The sequence below is a fragment of the Delphinapterus leucas genome, chromosome 13, assembly GCF_059928025.1.
Source record: "Delphinapterus leucas isolate spDelLeu-1000000601 "Yukka" chromosome 13, BTC_Dleu_Yukka2, whole genome shotgun sequence".
In the NCBI taxonomy this organism is placed as follows: domain Eukaryota; kingdom Metazoa; phylum Chordata; class Mammalia; order Artiodactyla; family Monodontidae; genus Delphinapterus; species Delphinapterus leucas.
In genome coordinates this window covers 26,397,096-26,408,012 of record NC_143141.1, presented here as the reverse complement: position 1 = coordinate 26,408,012, position 10,917 = coordinate 26,397,096, and the positions used below count along the sequence as shown (strand labels likewise).

General features: G+C 39.5%; 1 non-coding gene across 1 annotated transcript; it reads right to left on the bottom strand.

Annotated features, from left to right (window-relative positions):
- Window positions 1-2,825: 2,825 nt before the first annotated feature.
- LOC115804164 (U6 spliceosomal RNA) lies at window positions 2,826-2,932 on the bottom strand. The gene has a single exon (XR_004025016.1). It is a non-coding gene; the product is annotated as a U6 spliceosomal RNA (small nuclear RNA).
- Window positions 2,933-10,917: the final 7,985 nt, after the last annotated feature.

The window sequence follows — 10,917 nt, the reverse complement described above, 5'->3', positions numbered from 1 at the left end:
TTTGTTGAAGAGACTGTCTTTTCCCCATCGTATAGTCTTGCTTTTTTTGTCATAGATTAATTGCCCATATAAGTGTGACTTCATTTCTGGGCTCTCTATTCTGTTCCATTGACTTATGAGATTGTTTTTCTGCCAGTACAATACTGTTTTGATGACTGTAGCTTTGTAGTATAGTTTGAAATCAGGGATCATGATATCTCCAGGTTTGCTCTTTTTTCTCAAGATTGTTTTGGCTCTTCAGGGTCTTTTGTGCTTCCAGACAAATTTTAGAATTATATTGGTAGGGATTGCATTGAATCTGTAGCTTGCCTTGGGTAGTGTGGTCATTTTAACAATATTAAATCTTCCAATCCATTAACATGGTATATCTTTCCATCTGTTTGTGTAGTCTTCAATTTCTTTCATCACTGTCTAATAGTTTTCCAAGTACAGGTCTTTTACTTCCTTAGTTAGATTTATTCCTAGGTATTTTATTCTTTTTGATGTAGTGGTAAATGGGATTTTTTTTCTTAATCTTTCTGATACAGTAGTTTGTTCTTAGTGTATGGACATGCAACTGATTTCTGTATATTAATCTTGTATCCTGAAACTTTACTGCAACATTGATGAGCCCTAGTAGTTTTTTGTTGGCATCTTGAGGATGTTCTATATATAGCAGCATGTTATCTGCAAACAGTGACAGTTTTACTTCTTCCTTTCCAATTTGGATTACTTTAATTTCCTTTTCTTGCCTGATTGCTGTTGCTAGGGTTTCCAATACTATGTTGAATAAAAGTGGCAAAAGCAGACATCCTTGTCTTGTTCCTGATCTTAGAGGAAATGCTTCCATCTTTCCACCATTGAGAATGATGTTAGTTGTGGGCTTATCATGTATGGCCTTTATTATGTTGAGATATGTTCCCTTTATATGCACTTTGATGAGAGTTCTTTTATAATGTCTTTTTTCAGTTTATTTTATCTATTTTCTTAATTAATTAATTTATTATTTTTCAATGAGAGTTTTTTTTTATCATGAATAGATGCTTACTTTTGTCAAACTTTTTCTGCATCTATTGAGGTGATCATATGATTTTTATTCTTCAATTTATGAATTTGGTGTATCACATTGATTAAGTTGTGAGTATTGAGTTATCCTTGCATCCCTGGAAAAAATCCCACTTGATCATGGTGTATGGTCCTTTTAATGTATTGCTGAATTCAATTTCCTATTATTTCATTGAGGATTTTTGCATCTATGTTCATCAGTGATATTGGCCTGTAATTTTCTCTTTTTTTGGTGATATCTTTGTCTAGTTTTGGTATCAGGGTGATGCCTGATTTGTAGAATGAGTTTGGAAGCACTTCTTCCTCTGCAATTTTTTCGACTAGTTTGAGAAGGATAGTTGTTAACTCTTCTCTAAATGTTTGGTAGAATTCTCCTGTGAAGCCATTTGGTCCTGGACTTATTTTGGGGGGGGGAGTTGTTTTGTTACTGATTCAATTTCATTACTGGTAATTAGCCTGTTCATATTTTCTATTTCTTCCTGGTTTACTCTTGGGAGATTGTACAGTTCTAGGAATTTGTCCATTTCTTCTAGGTTGTCCATTTTATTAGTGTATAATTGTTCATTGTAATCGCTTATGATTCTTTGTGTTTATGTGGTGTCAGTTGTATCTTCTCCTTTTTCATTTCAGATTTTATTGATTTGGGCCTTCTCTCTTTTTTTCTTGACAAGTCTGGCTAAATGTTTACCAATTTTGTTTATCTTTTCAAAGAACCAGATCTTAGTTTCACTAATTTTTTTCTTTTTAGCTTCTATTGCATTTATTTCTGCCCTATCTTTATGATTTCCTTCTATTAACTTTGATCTTTGTTTATACTTCTTTTTCTAGCTCCTTTGGGTGTTAGGTTAGGTTGTTTATTTGAGCTTTTTTTTGTTTCCTGAGGTAGGTTTGTATCACTGTAAACTTCCCTCTTGGAACTGCTTTTGCTGCATCTCATAGATTTTGTATTGTTGTGCTTTTATTTACATTTGTCTCCAAGTTTTTAAAAAATTTCTTCAGTGATCCATTGGTTGTTTTGTAGCATATTGTTTAGCTTCCATGTGTTTGCATTTTTTTTCTTGTCTCATAGTGTTGTGGTCAGAAAAGATGCTTGATATGATTCCAGTTTTCTTAAATTTACTGAGGCTTGTTTTGTGTCCTAGCATGTGATATACCCTGGAGAATGTTCCCTGTGTACTTGAAAAGAATGTGTATTTTGCTGCTTTTGGATGCAATGCTCTCTATATATCAATTAAGTGCATCTGATATAATGTGTCACTTAAGGCCAGTGTTTCCTTATTGATTTTTTTGGGGGGGTCTGGATGATCTGTCCATTGATGTAACTGAGGTGTTAAAGTCCCCTACTATTATTGTGTTACTGTCAATTTCTCCCTTTATGTCTGTTAATGTTTGCTTTATGGATTTAGGTGCTCCTATGTTGGGTGGATATATATTTACAATTTTTATATCTTCTTGGATTGATCCCTTGATCATTATGTAATGTCTTTATTGTCTCTTGTTACAATCTGTTTTAAAGTCGGTTTTGTCTGAAATAAGTATTACTACCCTGGCTTTCTTTCTCTTTTTTTTATTGAAGTATATTTGATTTACAATGTTATGCCAATCTCTGCTGTACAGCAAAGTGACACTGTTATAGACATATATACATTCTTTTTAAAATATTCTTTTCCATTATGGTTTACCCAGGAGATTGGATATAGCTCCCTGTGCTATACAGTAGAACCTTGTTGTTTATCCATTCTAAATGTAATAGTTTGCATCTACCAACCCCCAATTCCCAGAAAGATATGGAACGCTTCATGAATTTGTGTGTCATCCTTGCACAGGGGCCATGCTAATCTTCTCTGTATTGTTCTAATTTTAGTATATGTGCTGCTGAAGTGAGCACTACCCTGGCTTTCCTTTAATTTCCATTTTCATGGAATACATTTTCCCATCCCCTTACTTTCAGTCTCTGTGTATCTTCAGATCTAAAGTGAGTGTTCTGTAGGCAGCATATATATGGGTCTTGTTTTTGTATCCATTCAGGCACTTTGTTTGTTGATTGGAGCATTTAGTCCATTTACATTTAAGGTAATTATTGATGAGTATGTATTTATTGCCATTTTGTTCATTGTTTTTGTAGTTCTTATTTGTTCCTTTCTTCTTCTTTTGTTCTCTTGTGATTTGATAACTATCTTTAGTGTTGTGTTTGGATTTCTTTCTTCTTTCCAGGTGTGCATCTATTATAGGGTTTTGGTTTGTGGTTACTGTGTGTATGTATACACACACACACACACACACACACACACACGTATATATATTCATTTTAAGTTGCTGATCTCTTAAGGTCAAACACATTTTAACAACCCTGCATTTTTACTTCCCCCTCCATGTTTTACAGTTTTTGATATCATATTTTACATCTTTTTGTTTCATGTATCCCTTAACTACTTATTGTGCATATAGATGACTTTACTATTTTTGTCATTTAACCTTCCTACTAGCTTTATATGTGATTGATTTACTACCTTTACTGTATATATGCCTTTATCAATGAGATTTTTCCTTTCAAAACTTTCAGGTTTCTATTTGTGGCCTTTTCTTTTTCTCTTAGAGAAGTCCCTTTAACATTTCTTATAAAGCTTTCGTGGTGCTGAACTGTTTAGCTTTTGCTTGCCTGTAAAACATTTGATCTCTCCATTGAATCTAAATGAAAGCCTTTTTGGGTAGAGTATTCTTGGTTGTAGGTTTCCCCCTTTCATCACTTTAAATATATCATGCCACTACCTTTTGGCCTGCAGAGTTTCTGTTGAAATATCAGCTGATACCCTCCCACCCTTTTTTTTGACCAGTAAAGAATTTTATTAAGGTAGAGGCCAAACAACTTGCTTCTTTGAAAATTTTCACTTAGGAGACCAAAATTTAAGAATTCTGTATATGAAAATTATTTTTAAACAATAGGCCAAAAAGAAGAAAATGAAGAAATAGTACTTTCAAATGGAAAAGGCATTTGAAAATTGCCATTTCCCCTCTTCATATAATACAAACTCATTTAAAATATTTTTCCAAATGTTTTACTATTAAAGATGTATATAAACTGCCTAGCACATTTTTAGTTTTTTTTTAACATCTTTATTGGAGTATAATTGCTTTACAATGGTGTGTTAGTTTCTGCTGTATAACAAAGTGAATCAACAATACATATACATATATCCCCATATCTCCTCCCTCTCGCGTTTCCCTCCCAGCCTCCCTATTCCACCCCTCTAGGTGGTCACAAAGCACTGAGCTGATCTCCCTGTGCTATGTGGCTGCTTCCCACTAGCTATATATTTTACATTTGGTAGTGTATATATGTCCATGCCACTCTCTCACTTTGTCCCAGCTTACCCTTCCCCCTCCCCATGTCCTCAAGTCCATTCTCTATGTCTGCGTCTTTATTCCTGTCCTGCCCCTAGGTTCTTCAGAACCATTTATTTTCCTTTTAGATTCCATATATATGTGTTAGCGTATGGTATTTGTTTTTCTCTTTCTGACTTCACTCTGTACGACAGACTCTAGGTCCATCCACCTCACTACAAATAACGCAATTTCATTTCTTTATATGGCCGAGTAATGTTCCATTGTATATATGTGGCACATCTTCTCTATCCATCCATCTGTCAATGGACACTTAGGTTGCTTCCATGTCCTGGCTATATTAAATAGACTTGCAATGAACATTGTGGTACATTACTCTTTTTGAATTATGGTTTTCTCAGGGTATATGCCCAGTAGTGGGATTGCTGGGTTGTATGGTAGTGCTATTTTTAGTTTTTTAAGGAACCTCCATACTATTCTCCAGAGTGGCTGTATCAATTTACATTCCCACCAACAGTGCAAGAGGTTTCCCTTTTCTCCACACCCTCTCCAACATTTATTGTTGTAGGTTTTTTTGATGATGGCCATTCTGACTGGTGTGAGGTGATACCTCATTGTAGTTTTGATTTGCATTTCTCTAATGATTAGCGATGTCACGCATCCTTTTATGTGTTTGTTGGCAATCTGTATATCTTCTTTGGAGAAATGTCTATTTAAGTCTTCTGTCCATTTTTGGATTGGGTTGTTTGTTTTTTGATATTGAGCTGCATAAGCTACTTGTAAATTTTGGAGATTAATCCTCTGTCAGTTGCTTCGTTTGCAAATATTTTCTCCCATTCTGAGGGTTGTCTTTTTGTCTTGTTTATCGTTTCCTTTGCTGTGCAAAAGCTTTGAAGTTTCATTAGGTCTCATTTGTTTATTTTTATTTCCATTTCTCTAGGAGGTGGGTCAAAAAGGATCTTGCTGTGATTTATGTCATAGAGTGTTCTGCCTATGTTTTCCTCTAAGAGTTTTACAGTGTCTGGCCTTACATTTAAGTCTTTAATCCATTTTGAGTTTATTTTTGTGTATGGTGTTATGGACTGTTCTAATTTCATTATTTTATATGTAGCTGTCCAGTTTTCCCAACACCACTTATTGAAGAGGCTGTCTTTTCTCCATTGTATATTCTTGCCTCTTTTATCAAAAATAAGGTTACCAGGGCTTCCCTGGTGGTGCAGTGGTTGAGAGTCCGTCTGCCAATGCAGGGGACACAGGTTCGTGCCCCGGTCCGGGAAGATCCCACATGCCATGGAGCGGCTGGGCCCGAGAGCCATGGCCACTGAGCCTGTGTGTCTGGAGCCTGTGCTCCGCAGTGGGAGAGGCCACAACAGTGAGAGGCCTGTGTACCGCAAAAAAACACAAAAAAGAAAAAAACAAAATAAAAAAAATAAGGTGACCATATGTGTGTGGGTTCATCTCTGGGTTTTCTATCCTGTACCATTGATCTGTATTTCTGTTTTTGTGCCAGTACCATACTGTCTTGATTACTGTAACTTTGTAGTGTAGTCTGAAGTCCCCAGACTTCAGCCTGATTCCTCCAGCTCTGTTTTTCTTTCTCAAGATTGCTTTGGCTATTTGGGGTCTTTTGTGTTTCCATACAAATTGTGAAATTTTTTGTTCTAGTTCTGTGAAAAATGCCCTTGGTAGTTTGATAGGGATTGCATTGAATCTGTAGATTCTTTGGCTAGTATAGTCATTTTCACAATGTTGATTCTTCCAATCCAAGAACATGGTATATCTCTCCATCTGTTTGTACCATCTTTAATTTCTTTCATCAGTGTCTTATCGTTTTCTGCATACAGGTCTTTTGTCTCCTTAGGTAGGTTTATTCCTAGGTATTTTATTCTTTTTGTTGCAATGGTAAATGGGCGTGTTTCCTGAATTTCTCTTTCAGATTTTTCATCATTAGTGTATAGGAATGCAAGAGATTTCTGTGCATTAATTTTGTATCCTGCTATTACCAAATTCATTGATTAGCTCTAGTTTTCTGGTAGCATCTTTAGGATTCTCTATGTATATTATCATGTCATCTGCAAACAGTGTCATCAGCTGATACCCTTATGGGAGTTCCCTCATATGTAACTTGGTGCTTTTCTCTTGCTGCTTTTTTTTTTTAAGATTTTTTTTGATATGGACCATTTTAAAAGTCTTTATTGAATTTGTCTCAACATTGCTTCTATGTTCTGGTTTTTTGGCCCCAAGGCACTTGGGATCTAGCTCCCCAACTAGGGATTGAACCCACATCCCCTGCATTGGAAGACAAAGTCTTAACGACTGGACCACAAGGTAAGTCCCTCCCTTGCTGCTTTTAATATTCTCTGTTTATCTTTAATTTTTGCCATTTTAATTACAATGCTTCTTGGTGTGATCCTCTTTGAGCTGATCCTGTTTGGGAGTCTTTGTGCTTCCTGGACCTAGATGTCTGTTTCCTTTCCCAGGAAGGGAAATTTTCAACTATTAGGTCTTCGGATATGTTATCTGCCCTTTTCTCTCTCTCTTCTCCTTCTGGGACCCCTATAATGTGAATGTTACTATCCTTGATGTTGTCTTAGAGGTCTCTTAAACTGTCCTGACTTATTTTTATTCTTTTTTTCTGTTCAGCCTCAGTGATTTCTTCTACTCTGTCTTCCAGCTCACTGATCCATTCTTCTGTATCACTGAATTTACTGTTGATTACTTCTAGTGTATTTTTCATTTCAGTTATTGTATTCTTCATGTATATTTGGTTGTTCTTTATATTTGCTAACTCTTTGTTTAAAACTTTTAACTTCTCATTCTGTTCATCCAATCCTTTCCTGGGTTCTTTGAACATCTTTATGATCATTACCTTGAACTATTTATTGGGTAGATTGTCTGTCTTCACTTCACTTAGTTCTTCTTCTGGGGTTTTATCTTGTTCCTTTGTTTGGAACATATTCCTGTGTCACCTCATTTTGCCTAGTTTGCTGTTTTTATTTCTGTGTATGTGGTAGGTTGGTTATATTTCCCAACGTTGGAGAAGTGACTTTTTGTAGAGACATCCTATGCATCCCAGCAGCAACTGCCTTCTGGTCGCCAGAGTTATGCTCTGGTGTGCCCCCTATTTGTGCTGCATGGGTCCTTCTGTTGGGAAGACTATTGTGGGCATTCTGGTAGGTGTGGCTGGCCCCCACTCTAGTTGGTTGCCAGGCTTGAATTGTGCAGAGGCGGCCACTGGTGGGTGAGGCCAGGTTCTGGAGTGGGTGGTTGCAGGGCTGGAAGGGGGGGTTCCTGGATCTAGTGTCAGCCTGCTGGTGGGTGGGGCTGGGCCTCAGGGGGTCCCAGGTCTAGTGCTGGGCCACTGGTTGGTGGAACCAGGTTCCTGGGTCTCTGACTGCAGGGCCCTGTGGGGGGGCGGTCCCAGAGCTGGTGTTGGGCTGCTCATGGGCAGGGCTGGATCCTGGAGTGGCTGACAAAAGAGCCCATGATGTCCCAGTGCTTGTGTTGGCCTGCTGATGGGCAGGGCTCGAGTCCAGAGTCCTGGGGCTGGTGCCTGCCTACTGGTGCATGGGCTGGGTCCTGATATGGCAGGCTGAGAGGCTGAGTTCCTGCACTGTGGTGGGTGGAGCCAGGTCCTGGGGTCTCTGGGTTCAGGGCTTTGGGTCCTGGAATTGGTATCAGCCCACTGGTGGGCAGGGCCAAGGCGAAGGGGTCCTGGGGTTGGTGCCTACCCACTGGTGGGTGAGGCTGGCCACCGGGCTAGTGCCAGCCTACTGATAGACAGAGCCATGTCCCAGGGTCTCTGGCTGCAGGGCCTTGGAGGGTTCTGGGGCTAGTGCCGGCACACTCGTGTTCAGGGCCTGGTCCTGGGCCCTCTAGTGGACAGAACCGTGTCCAGGGGTGGCTGCAGGCTCAAAGGGTCTTAAGGCAGCAGGCAGGTTGGTGGGTGGGGCTGTGTCTCCACCTGGCTAATTGCTTGGCCTGACACAGACTAGTACTGGTGCCAAAAGGCTGGTGGGTGGGGCAGGATCTTGGTGCTAATAAATTGGAGGGCAGATTCCAAAATGGCACTTGGTAGCACCAGTGTCCACATGGTAGAATGAGCTCCGCAAAATGGCTGCTGCCAGTGTCTGTGTCTCCAGTTGCCTCCAGCATCTCAGGGAGGCTCTCCAAGATCAGCAGGTGGGTCTGACTCAGGCTACTTTCTTTTTTAAAATAATTAATTAATTTTTGGCTGCATTGGGTCTTCATTGCTGTGCGTGGGCTTTCTTTAGTTGTAGCGAGCAGGGGCTACTCTTTGTTGCAGAGCACGGGTTCTAGGCGTGAGCACTTCAGTAGTTGTGGCACGCAGGCTCTAGAGCGCAGGCCCAGTAGTTGCAGTACACGGGCTTAGTTGTTCCATGGCACGTGGGATCTTCCTAGACCAGGGCTCGAACCTGTGTCCCGTGCATTGGTAGGCGGATTCTTAAGCCCTGTGCCACCAGGAAAGTCCCAGCATACTTTCAAATTACTGCTTCTGCCCTGGGTCCCACAGCATGTGAGATTTTGTGTGCATCCTTTAAGAATAGAGTCTCTATTTCCCACAGCCCTCTGGTTCTCCTGAAAGTAAGCCCTGCTAGCCTTCAAGGCCAAATGTTTTGGAGGCTCATCTTCCCAGTGCAGGACCCCTGGGCTGGTGAGCCTGATGCGCGGCTTGGACCACTTGCTACTTGGGCAGGATCTGAGAACCTCTGCTATTGTAATTATCCTCCTGTTTGTGGGTCACCCACTCAGGAATATGGGTCTTGACTATACTGCATCTCCGCCCCTTCTACATGTCTTGTTGCGGTTCCTTCTTTATATCTTTAGTTGTAGAAGATCTTTTCCACTAGTCTTCTGGTTTTTCTCATCAATAGTTGCTCTGTAAATAGTTGTAATCTTGATGTGCCCAGGGGAGAAGGTGAGCTCAGAGTCTTCCTACTCTACCATCTTTGCCACTCCCCTAGTATAAGTCAGTCACTCTTTTATTCAATAAATATCTGTTGAGGGCAAACTATGTGCCAGGCACTGTGCTAGGACTGGGATATAGTGGACACACAAACAATGGTCCTTGCCTTCATGGAAGTTAGAGTCTGCCCTCAGAAAGCTCTTTTAAGTCTTTTTTCAAACTTCTACATTCCAAGAGGATCTGCCCCTTCTCTACTCTTACTCATTTTCATTTACTTGCTGTTGATTCCTATAGTACCTCTGACAAAAGCCAGTAGGGATAGGAGCCTCATGGTCCTCATCAGTTATCTGGTCTGGGTCTTCAACTCTATCTGGTTGAATGAGAATTCTTCTCTGAATTAGCCCACAGGAGAGGAAAAGATAATGCTAGTACCAAACCAGAAATGGGCAAGCACTTTCTCCTGTTTCCGTCTTGATTATTGTTTCTTTACTCCTCTCAAGTTATTTGTTTGAGTTTTAGGTTGGGGAAGAGGTCAGCTTACCAATGAGTGGTTCAGGATAGGTTAGAACCAATAGGAAAAGAGTTACTTGCTTATGTTCTAGTCTCATAACCACTTTTCTCCCCTCAACTGCTCCTCATTGTAAAACCAGAAATATTTAACCCAGGTGTCCCAGGTATTGTAATCTAATATCCAACAGACTTCCTGTGTTTCAATATAAAGGATAGCTTCTCAACAGGTCTTCTTTCATACGTAGTCCAAATTTATATTCTTGTCTCTAATCTCCAGATTAGACACTTATGTTGGAAATATCTTTAAAAAATATATTTGGTCATGCCATCCTTTGACTTAAAAACTGTGTTTCCTTTTGGTTACAAGGTCTATTATAACTGACATCACCTCCAACAATATGCTTCCTAACTCCGCACCATCCATTGCTCCTAGCTACAATAAATTTCTCTATGTCTCTCTATAAGTTGTTTTATCCATCTGAAGTAGCATTCATTGGAAAATGTGCCAAGGACTGTTCCATACATGGGGGAGTATGACTTGATTCCTTGAAGACCCCACTAAAGTCTAATCATACTTATAAGCTTTTGCACAGTGAAGGAAACCATAAACAAAATGAAGAGACAACCTACGGAATAGGAGAAAATGTTTGCTAACAATGCAAGCAACAAGGGCTTAATTTCCCAAATATACAAACAGTTCAATATCAAGAAAACAAACACCCAATAAAAAATGGGCAGAAGACCTAAACAGACATTTCTCCAAAGAAGACATACAGATGGCCAACAGGCACGTGACAAGATGCTCAACACCACTAATTATTAGAGAAATGCAAATAACTACAATGAGGTATCACCTCACACCAGTCAGAATGGCCATCATCAAAAAATCTACAAACAATAAATGCTGGAGAGAGTTTGGAGAAAAGGGAACCCTCTTGCACTGTTGGTTACAATGTAAGTTGGTGCAGCCACTATAGAGAATAGTATGGAGGTTCCTTAAAAAACTAAAAATACACCTACCATATGATCCTGCAATCACACTCTTGGGTATATACGCAGAAAAAACCTCTAATTTGAAAAGATAATGCACCCCA